The 11,085-nt window shown below is 41.4% G+C and overlaps 1 long non-coding RNA gene across 1 annotated transcript; it reads left to right on the forward strand.

Moving 5' to 3' along the window:
* The first annotated feature begins 889 nt into the window (after nucleotides 1-889).
* LOC124150303 lies at nucleotides 890-6,874 on the forward strand. The gene is made up of 2 exons (XR_006863235.2): nucleotides 890-2,443; nucleotides 2,632-6,874. It is a non-coding gene; the product is annotated as an uncharacterized LOC124150303 (long non-coding RNA).
* The last annotated feature ends 4,211 nt before the right edge of the window (nucleotides 6,875-11,085 follow it).

Genomic DNA, 11,085 nt, shown 5'->3' on the forward strand with positions numbered 1-11,085 from the left:
TACTTTATCCGTTCGAAATTATAATTAAATGGCAGTGTGTAAAACTGATTGCTATCACATCATGGGCATATTTACGGATTAGGTCAACAATAACCAGGGCCCTGTTCCACAAAGTAATCTTAGTGCCACGATTGTCGTAAGTCTGTGTTAAGGTACGGGAGTTACGATCATCTTAGTGCTACGACTGTCGTAGGGTGATGTTAAGGTATGGGAGTTATGGTTATCTTAGTGCTACGACTGTCGTAGGGTGATGTTGAGGTATGGAAGTTACGATCATCTTAGTGCTACGACTGTCGTAGGGTGATGTTGAGGTATGGAAGTTACGATCATCTTAGTGCTACGACTGTCGTAGGGTGATGTTGAGTTATGGAAGTTACGATCATCTTAGTGCTACGACTGTCGTAGGGTGATGTTGAGGTATGGGAGTTACGATCATCTTAGTTCCACGACTGTCGTAGGGTGATGTTGAGGTATGGAAGTTACGATCATCTTAGTGCTACGACTGTCGTAGGGTGATGTTGAGGTATGGGAGTTACGATCATCTTAGTGCTACGACTGTCGTAGGGTGATGTTGAGGTATGGAAGTTACGATCATCTTAGTGCTACGACTGTCGTAGGGTGATGTTGAGGTATGGGAGTTACGGTTATCTTAGTTCCACGACTGTCGTAGGGTGATGTTGAGGTATGGGAGTTACGATCATCTTAGTTCCACGACTGTCGTAGGGTGATGTTGAGGTATGGGAGTTACGATCATCTTAGTGCTACGACTGTCGTAGGGTGATGTTGAGGTATGGAAGTTACGATCATCTTAGTGCTACGACTGTCGTAGGGTGATGTTGAGGTATGGGAGTTACGGTTATCTTAGTGCTACGACTGTCGTAGGGTGATGTTGAGGTATGGAAGTTACGATCATCTTAGTGCTACGACTGTCGTAGGGTGATGTTGAGGTATGGGAGTTACGATCGTCTTAGTGCTACGACTGTCGTAGGGTGATGTTGAGGTATGGGAGTTACGGTTATCTTAGTTCCACGACTGTCGTAGGGTGATGTTGAGGTATGGAAGTTACGATCGTCTTAGTGCTACGACTGTCATAAGTCCATGTTAAAGAATGGGAGTTACGTTCGTCTTGCACCAAGATTGCTTGGTGGAACAGCTCCCAGTTCATTTATACCAAAATGAGTATCATAGTGAATGTGTCATTTTATCACCTACATATAACTGGCAAAAGAAACAGAGATCATATACATTTATACGTAACTAAAAAATGATAAGACCAAACATTATTTTTCAAGGACATTCGACATGTGCAGTGATATTTTCTTTTTCCTATGTTAGGCAAAATATTTTCCCCAGAAGTTTCTGGAATAAATAATTTTTAGCACCCAAATTCCACGCTTTCTTTTATAATGCCTTGTGGTGCCAACAGGAAAGTAACACCTCAGATTTTCGTTGCCTTTCAAACTGCTGTTTGTCTCAAATGATAAATGAAATAACCCAGATTTCCCACAATTTTTATGTACCCAAAAATGGCCAGGCCTAATTTAAATTAAATGTGTAAAATTTGAATTTGAATTTGAAAAATTAAGAATCGTACAAAGCTTATGGGTTACATCTCGCCCAACTGAAAAAACAATATGATTAAAATTCAAGACAGTGATAGGAGTTTAAGGTACGAGATTAAGGATAACACTGATGAATAGCAGTGTTTGAAATAACTTTCAAAACCACAGCTGGGCAGGTGACCATAAGTGTTGCCTGCCAATCTTCAAAGTTACCTGCCCTTATTCAGACATTATAAATATTGACAAACAGCAAAATATAAGAGACAAATCACGTCTTGATTCAGTTGAAATAATGCAATCATACTTAAGAATGTTATTATTTAGATGAATTGTAAGTAGTCTTAAAATTTTATGCCAGACAGCTGGGCCATTGGAGGAAAATTTCATGCAGCCCGACAGAAAAGTTACCAGCCACAGGCAGGAGGGCAAGTAGTTATTTTGGACACTGATAAATAGCATGATCTCTGTTTCTTTTGGTATGAAACCTGACTTGATTGTGCTGGTGTAACTGAAGGTGTAACATTGATGACCAATATTCTTTAATACCGAGTATGTACACTCCTACAGCATTTCCACACGTTCCATGATTTATTCTACAAATGTTATTTATTGTGCCCACTGTGCATTGATATGTGGTCCTATATTACTTGTCTCATGCGGGTCAGGGCTCAATCTAATGCGTCACAATTTGCAGAGTTGTGTCCCTTAGGCATGCCAGCATCCTGTAATCATGGTTTGATTGACTGGGTGTCCAGTCATCTCATGCATCAAGATTTGCAGAGTTGTGTCCCTTAGGTATGCCAGAATCCTGCAATCATGGTTTGATTGACTGGGTGTCCAGTCATCTCATGCATCAAGATTTGCAGAGTTGTGTCCCTTAGGTATGCCAGAATCCTGTTTTCATGGTTTGATTGACTGGGTGTCCAGTCATCTGGGTGTCCAGTCACTTCATGCATCACGATTTGCAGAGTTGTGTCCCTTAGGCATGCCAGCATCCTGTAATCATGGTTTGATTGACTGGGTGTCCAGTCATCTCATGCATCAAGATTTGCAGAGTTGTGTCCCTTAGGCATGCCAGAATCCTGTTTTCATGGTTTGAATGACTGGGTGTCCAGTCATCTAATGCATCACAATTTGTTCTGTGGAGTTGTGTCCCTTTGGCGTGCCAGAATCCTGTAATCATGGCTATGATTTGCAATGATTATGTTTCTAGGTTTGTCAGCACCATACAACGTGGTAAACGTCCTACATAAAGCTGACATGTGATACACCTGAAATATTGTTAACAACGGCATTAAACCCAATTTAATCTCTCTCCTATGAGGGTTCTGGAACTAGGGAGGTGTCACATGTCCAATGCTGGTCATACGAGAGGACTAGATTGTGTATTTGATGGGCACAATGGCTTTGATGTCCATCTGTCAGCTGGATGGATTGTCGTGTATTTGGTCGGATTGTTCTTCACACTATCGACCACTGGTTTGGCTGTTTCAAGCTCACTTGCAGACATGATATGGCCTTAATATGGACTTTGCCACAATAGTCCAGCCACAATAATGTGCATCTTTATGATGCATCAAAACACTACATCATCCCAGTCAGGGGATAAGTTTGCACTCAACTTTTGTTCTCGGCTGCCTGGGCAGTAACCAATCAAAGCTGTCTGTGAGGTGTGAAGTCACATTACCATCTCATCCTACCAGGTACCCATTCACTGCTGGCATATTTGGAATTATGTCACTTGTCTGAGGAGACACCACGTATTACATGTGCTTGAGTGTTCAGTGACCGAAGCCCAAGAAACTCCACGTAGTCAAGCTGCCCAGTGTGGTCAAATATTCAGCTACTCTCTGCGACCCGTGTTGGCTGATATAATTTGTTTAATCTCAGTCTCGAAGAATTGGGCCGTCTGCTAGCCTAGTGGTTAAAGCGTTCGCTTGTCACGCCGAAGACCCGGGTTCGATTCCCGACATGGGTACAATGTGTGAAGCCCATTTCTGGTGTCCCCCGCCGTGATATTGCTGGAAAATTGCTAAAAGCGATGTAAAACCATACTTACTGACTGACTGACAGGACCACGGGACACAGGACACAATTAGCTGTAAAATTGCTGATGCGACATTTAGCAATAATCATTCACACACTAACTAGGACCTGGCCTGTCATTTATAATATTCAGGACATATATGGTAAGCAGTGACATATAATCAACATATATATCATCCAAGAAATACTTATATTTGAAATGGATTTCCACATAATATGTTTGGAGTAAGGAATTTCTCTGTAAATATTTCCCAATATTTTGAAAGACAAAGTTGACCTGAGGATTTCAGCTTCTGTATTCTCCAAAGCAACATTTCGGACCAGATGCTGGATAGATCATTAACAAGAAAGATAACGGAACCAGCATCTGTACCGAAAACCTCGCGTTGAAAGAATAATGAAGTTAAAATCCATGTAAGGCGTCTATGTTTGTTGTAAGAGGCGACTAACGGGATCGGGTGGTCAGGCTCACTGACTTGGTTGATGCAAGTCATCGTATCCCAATTGCGTGGATCGATGCTCATGATATCAATCACTGGATTGTCTGGTCCAGACTCCATAATTTACAGACCGCCGTCATATAGCTGGAATATTGCTGAGTGAGGGCTTAAACAACAAACAAACCATCGAACAAATAATCCATATGTAAACTCTTTGTTGACACCAGAGCTTTTATAATGTCACTTTTATAAAGATATTTTGCCACTTGTGTACCATCAAGTAACCATGGAGACACTGTGTACCGGTACATGTCCGTATCATCCCAACTGGAACCACCACACTGCTACTTAATGCCTCTTCAGATGGAAGAGTCCATTGTTTGCTTGCACCATAATGTTTGAAGATGCCATATTTGGTCCTGTCTGTACATTAGATGGAAGAGTCCATTGTTTGCTTGGCCCATAATGTTTAAAGATGCCATATTTTGTCCTGTCTGTACATTAGATGGAAGAGTCCATTGTTTGCCTGGCCCATGACTTTTAAAGATGCCATATTTGTCTGTGTAGCTGTTACCCTTGTCTGTTGAGCGAGTCGCTGTATTTTAATGTTGGGAGAGAGGCGTCCGAGTGCTTCACACCGTTTTACCATTGTCAAAATACAATCACTGCCTTTTTAAACCCTGGTCTATCACGACTTCTTGGAACCTGCTCCACAAAGTGACCATGGCATTGTGGCGTCTGTAACCATGGTAACATGATTCCATGGTGACATGAGGTTACATCTGCTGAAAACATGGCAGCACGAGGTAAAACCTTCTGTGACCATGGTATCTTTAAGTTGTCATTAACCATGGTAACGCAAGTTTATGCCAGCCATTACACAAATCATAGTCATGACATTAAGATTTTGTGTAACCATGGTAACACTTAAGTTAAGCTCTTCATGACCATGACCATGGTTATGCAATTTTAAGCATTGTGTTAGCATGAGGTGAGACCTTGCATAACCATGTGGTCCATATATGTTTCTTCATAGACATGTTTCTTTGTGGAATAGATTCCGGAAATATTCCTTTCTATGCAAGATTTTGTCAACAATTGTACATTATGGCAAGCATCACTGCCAAGAATTTAATTATTACTGAATGTCTCATTCCACCTTTAAGATAACTGATCTATATTTGCCATGGTATTCTCACATGATCATTTGTTTTATGACAGAAGTTGATTTTATATTTGGGATGATTGTACAGAGTTTGTACTGGGGAGTCCTCCATGCCTGTCCACGGAGGCAGTGTAAATGGGGAGTCCTCCATGCCTGTCCACGGAGGCAGTGTAAATGGGGATACCTTGCATTGTATATCCGGGGAAGAATAGGTCTTCAGCAACCCATTCTTGCTGTAAAAGGCGACTATGCTTGTCGTAAGAGGCGACTAACGGGATCCGGTGGTCAGGCTAGCTGACTTGGTTGAAGCATGTCATCGATCCCAATTGCGTGGATCAATGCTCATAATGTCAATCACTGGATTGTCTGGTCCAGACTTGATTATTTACAGACGCTATCATATAGCTGGAATATCGCTGAGTGTGGCGTAAAACAACCAACCAACCAAGCATTGGATATCATGCGCCTTATCTGCCTGTTTCACAAGAGGATCTTAGCCCTAGGACGATCAGTGAGTGTAAAAAAACGGGAGTTAGGACCGACTTACCGCTAAGATCGCTCTGTGCAACTGTGTTGTGTCTGTGCAGTGTTGGCATATATTTAACATGAAAGTCAGGAAGTCTTTGTCATAACTCTTCTGTTATCAGTAAAGAATTCCGAGGTTCCTATGTTCAAGTCTCACAGAAGCAAATACCGTATTCGACGTAATAAGCGGCCCGCTCTAATAAGCGCCCACGGCGATATTTGCTAATATATTTGGCTAGTGAACTATCCCAATTAGCAGCCCTTCCGATTGATCAATGTACACAAGACCTATTTATTTGTGTATAATACGCACTCGTGTGTTATATGCACCCTTAACTATGGGCAATTAAATTCTGGAAAAATATATCTGTCGTATATAAACATTTCAGGCTGTCAGCATAAACCACGAAATTTATCTTTCAACTCTAATTTTTGTCACCAAAATGATATTCTAATAAGAGCACCCTATTTCTAATTTTGAGAGCGCCCTGGGCACTTATTACGTCGAATACGGTACTCTTTCCTAGTGATTCTGCTGGAAACAAAGGACATTTTCATGATGTCAAATTTCGACTTTTCTGTGTAATTACCAAAGTGAGGGAACAAAATTAGGACATGTTGGAAGATAGTGTCAAAGAAAATGAACCAATCCTTAGTCTCAAATACTGTAGTATACCCCGACAAGAGAATCAATGCCCACACCATCGACCACCGATTTGTTTGTTGATCCTGTAACCATGGTAACTGCTATATGTTTTTGTACTAGTGCTTACCTAATTAACACATTCAGCATTGCAGGGTTTGCTTTGTACACAGATGGTCTGGGTTTGATTCTCACGGTGGGCAGATTGGGAAGCTACTGATGGTTTAGCTGTGCTGATGTGAGAACGGACTTGATGTGAAAAGGTGATCTTTTCACTCAGTGGTAATTAAACTCTTGCAGTATGTGACAAATGTTGCAATGGTTTTTAATGGAGTATTTGTCTGTTGTGTTGCACTTGAGACGAAAGTTAGGCAATGTGTTTGTATCATAGTGTGTACAGGGTTTTCTCAACTGTTGCTTTGTTTCCATGGAAACCACAGTTTTCATGTTCCTGTGATCTGAATCTGCCTTGACAATAAATGTGATCTTTTCAGTCCAGTCTTTGTCCTTTTATTCGGTTGAATCCCATGCAAGTTCTGGTCTCAGTGGTGCTGCTAAGATGGCTCTGAATTAAGGATTGGTTGACCAAAATGGCTGCCAATGTACATGTTGCCATAATGATTTGTTTGTTTGTTGTTTAATGCCGCACTCAACAATATTCCAGCTATATGAAGGCGGTCAGTAAATAATCAAGTCTGGACCAGACAATCCAGTGATTGACATCATGCGCATCAATCCACACAATTTGGATACGCTGACATGCATCAACCAAGTCAGCGAATCTGACTACCTGATTCTGTTAGTCGCCTCTTACGACAAGCATAGTGTCCTCTTAAGACAAGCATGGATTGCTGAAGATCCATTCTAACCCAGTTCTTCACGAGTCTGTTGCCATAACGAATGCCAAGGGAGATCACTTCCGTGACTCTGTTGATGTTAGTGTTAAAAAAACTATAGAGAGGCAGCGTGAAGCAATATCCATATTGGTTTGCATTTTATAAATCTACTTGCTATATCCATGATGGGATTCTGGGTTAAAATAGATCCCAACATTCTATCCTTTGCTCGTCGTTGGAAGCGACTTCATGGATAAGGTAGTTGTGCTCAGGGACTTGGGCAATTGTCTGTCGTCGTTGCTGATGAGTGCTCCGTGGTCTAGCAATCTCATCAGAATCAGATCTGAGTTCTCGCTACCGCTAAACAAAGATCTGAGGACATCCCATTATGGGTCACGTCAGAATGACCTTCGCGAACTTTGACCAAGCACTGAAATGACTAACAAGAAGTCAACATCAGCCAATTAGATAGCAGCTTTCTCGAGCTTTACGACACTTGTTTCAACCTTGCGACTTCCATTTCAGACTACACTTGTAAAATATGTTGACACAGTTCTCGATTAAAATTTTGAAAACTGAACAAACGAACATTCCGTAATGTCTAATATATGGTTGAGATTATATGGCAGTGCTTCCCACATATTGCGCAACGCCTCCTTCATTCAAATGTTTATCCCATGGAAGCGAGAGATAGACGATAATTTTGACGGAATCAGTCGTACAGGCTGTAACTGTCGTTCGGAATACTCCATGTAAATGTTTTCGAGGTTGCATGATTAGAAAACACACTCCAACTGTCCCTTTCATGATCTGGTAAGCGACGCTTTGACTGGTCGGATGAAAGGTCATTCTGACCCGCAATGGGATGTCCTCAGATCTTTGTTTAGTGATAGTGAGAACTAAGATCTGATTTTAATGAGATTGGTAGTCTAGTGGTAGAGCCTTCACCTGGAGAGAGGAAGGTCCAGGGTTCAATCCCCGGCCGTGTCATACCAAAAGATGCAGAAAATGATTACTCTTTGTTACCCTGTCTGGCGCTCGGCATTAAGGGGCTAAAACAAGGACTGGTCAGCTCGGAGTCAGTATACTGTGTCTGAGTGGGGTGTTCATGTTAAACTGCGGCATGGTATCTCAGTGAGCCAGCACTATAAATCGGCATCAGTCTGGAATAGTACAAGCAGCCACACACACACATACATGTGCATGGACGTAGCTATATAAGTGCAATAATCTTGGACGCGACGTTAAACCCAATTTAACCTCACCTCAAAGGACAAACAGCGGGGTTTATGAGGTGATATTGCTTACTTGTGTAGCGCCACAGGCTGACATGATATAAATATAGCTTGAGATATTATTGACTGATGAATGAGTTTGGTTTAGCGCTGTTTTGAATAGTTTGTAAGTTAAATCACAGTGTGTCAACTTTAGGAGGAAAGAAAGCCAGAAGTGATGCAGGTGTTAGACATTTACCACACTTGAAAAACCCAACCCAGAAACATCAAAAAAAATATTTGGGATTCCAACCCAATTATCACAAGTTCTTGTTACACCTGAGGTACACGACCCTGGTGCCAAGATGACAGTGCCAGCCGACATCCCCCGACTAGGGGGGAACAGCCTGTCAGAACATAGCGGTGGTAATAGTGGCGTTAGTTTGGCTTTATTCCAACATAAGAGCCGTTTTCAGCTATATTCCAGCAAAATTACAGCTACTTTTGGCAATATCACAGGAGTTTTCAGCAAAATCAAATCCTCCAACAATATTCCAGCAACATCACAACCGCTTTCATCAAGATCACAACTACTTTCAGAAACATCAGCCTCTTTCAGCAGTATCACAGTTGCTTTCAGCAATATTCCAGCAACGTCAAATCCTCCAACAATATTCCAGCAACATCACAACCACTTTCAGCAATATTCCATCAAGATCACAACTACTTTCAGAAACATCAGCCTCTTTCAGCAATATCACAGTTGCTTTCAGCAATATTCCAGCAACGTCAAATCCTCCAACAATATTCCAGCAACATCACAACCGCTTTCAGGAATTTTCCAGCTGCTTTCAGGAATGTTCCCATCAAGATCCCAACCACCTTCAGCAATATTCCAGCTGCTTTCAGCAATATCCCAATCACTTTCAGCAATATTCAATCAAGATCACAACTACTTTCAGAAACATCAGCCTCTTTCAGTAATATCACAGTTGCTTTCAGCAATATTCCAGCAACGTCAAATCCTCCAACAATATTCCAGCAACATCACAACCGCTTTCAGCAATATTCCGTCCGGATCACAATTGCTTTCAGAAACATTAGCCTCTTTTTAGGGATTTTCCAGACGCTTTTAGGAATGTTCCAACCGCTTTCAGGAATGTTCCAACCGCTTTCAGGAATATTCCCATCAAGATCCCAACCACTTTCAGCAACATTCCAGCCGCTTTCAGCAATATCCAAACCGCTTTCAGCAATATTCCAGCAAGATCACTGTAATGGACACCAGAACTGCAGTGTGGCTGGTGCAGGCCACAGTAGTGGGGTGGTCGTTCTTCCAGGGGACACACCCTTCTCTGAAATCCCGAGATCTCTCTCTGGACTGAACCAACCATCAGTATCTCTGGTCAGCTGACACAAACAAGGAAGATTGCTTAGGAGAAATAATTTATTCTGACAGTCAATCACAGCCATACATACCAGACAGTCAGAAAAATCCAGTTATTTATATCATCATATTCTATGTACACAGAACCAGTCACAATTAGCACAGTTGACTGTTATAAATACTCAATATTATGACAAATGGAATCATGTGGCACTAGTGTTCTGAACCACGCATGCAAGTACCATATTTTCTTGTGTATAGTGCGCAATTTTTTCCCCAAAAAACACAGCTGTGTAGAAGGGGGTGCGCATTATACACAAATAAAGAGTTTTGGTTTTTTTTCCCCCATGGAAAGATATAACCGTGTGCGCGCTCGTTGCACCGGAAATACGATGTCAACAAATCCACACTGAAGTATGCAAAACATCATGTAATTACACTGTCTGGTTACAAAAAGTGTTCTTTGCATATTTGGACTCATGTAAGTAACTTATTTCATTAATTTTATTCAAAATTCCATTAATATTGTCTTAATTAATTTCGGCGAAATCGTGTGTGAAGAGATCGGAAGATCGCACAACTCACTGTTATTAACAGCAACCACGATCAGATTACAGCTATTGACGCCTTGAAACGAACATTAGTTGACAGAGAATGGATACATATATCATAAATGCCATACTTTGACTCGTTAAAAGTCATATTTGTTATAGTTTGACGATCCTATGTCAACATGTAGTTCTAGACACTGCTCCTGCTGCCTCCCACATCTCCCACAATTCAGTGAGTGAGGACCTGACGTACTGACTTCAATTTCTTTAAGTCTTCAATATGAGTCTAGATGCTAGTACTGCCTGACAACCGATCAAGCATAGGTTGCGGGTAGCCTATATTCTCACCAAGAAACCCAATGGCTTCACTAACATAACAACTTTTGTCTTGAACTAGTGTAGTTTTGATTATCCAGGGTATAAAATAAATAATCTGGACCAATTTGTACCCAGCCAATTCCATTTAACAATCAGCACATCGTATACCATCACTTAATCACTTCACCCGTGAAGATCTGTGTTAGAATAGGTCTTCAGCAACTAAAAGTAAAACTAAAACTTAAAACAGCTTGCCGTAAAAGGAGACTACTGGTAAAATTGTCGTAAGATGTGACTAACGGGATAGGGTGGTCAGACTCACTGACTTGGTTGATGCCTGTCATCAATCCCAATTACGAGGATCGATGCTCATGATGTCACTGGTTTGTCCGATCCAG

Source organism: Haliotis rufescens, unplaced genomic scaffold (genome assembly GCF_023055435.1).
Source record: "Haliotis rufescens isolate VD_foot unplaced genomic scaffold, xgHalRufe1.0.p SCAF_33, whole genome shotgun sequence".
NCBI lineage: Eukaryota > Metazoa > Mollusca > Gastropoda > Lepetellida > Haliotidae > Haliotis > Haliotis rufescens.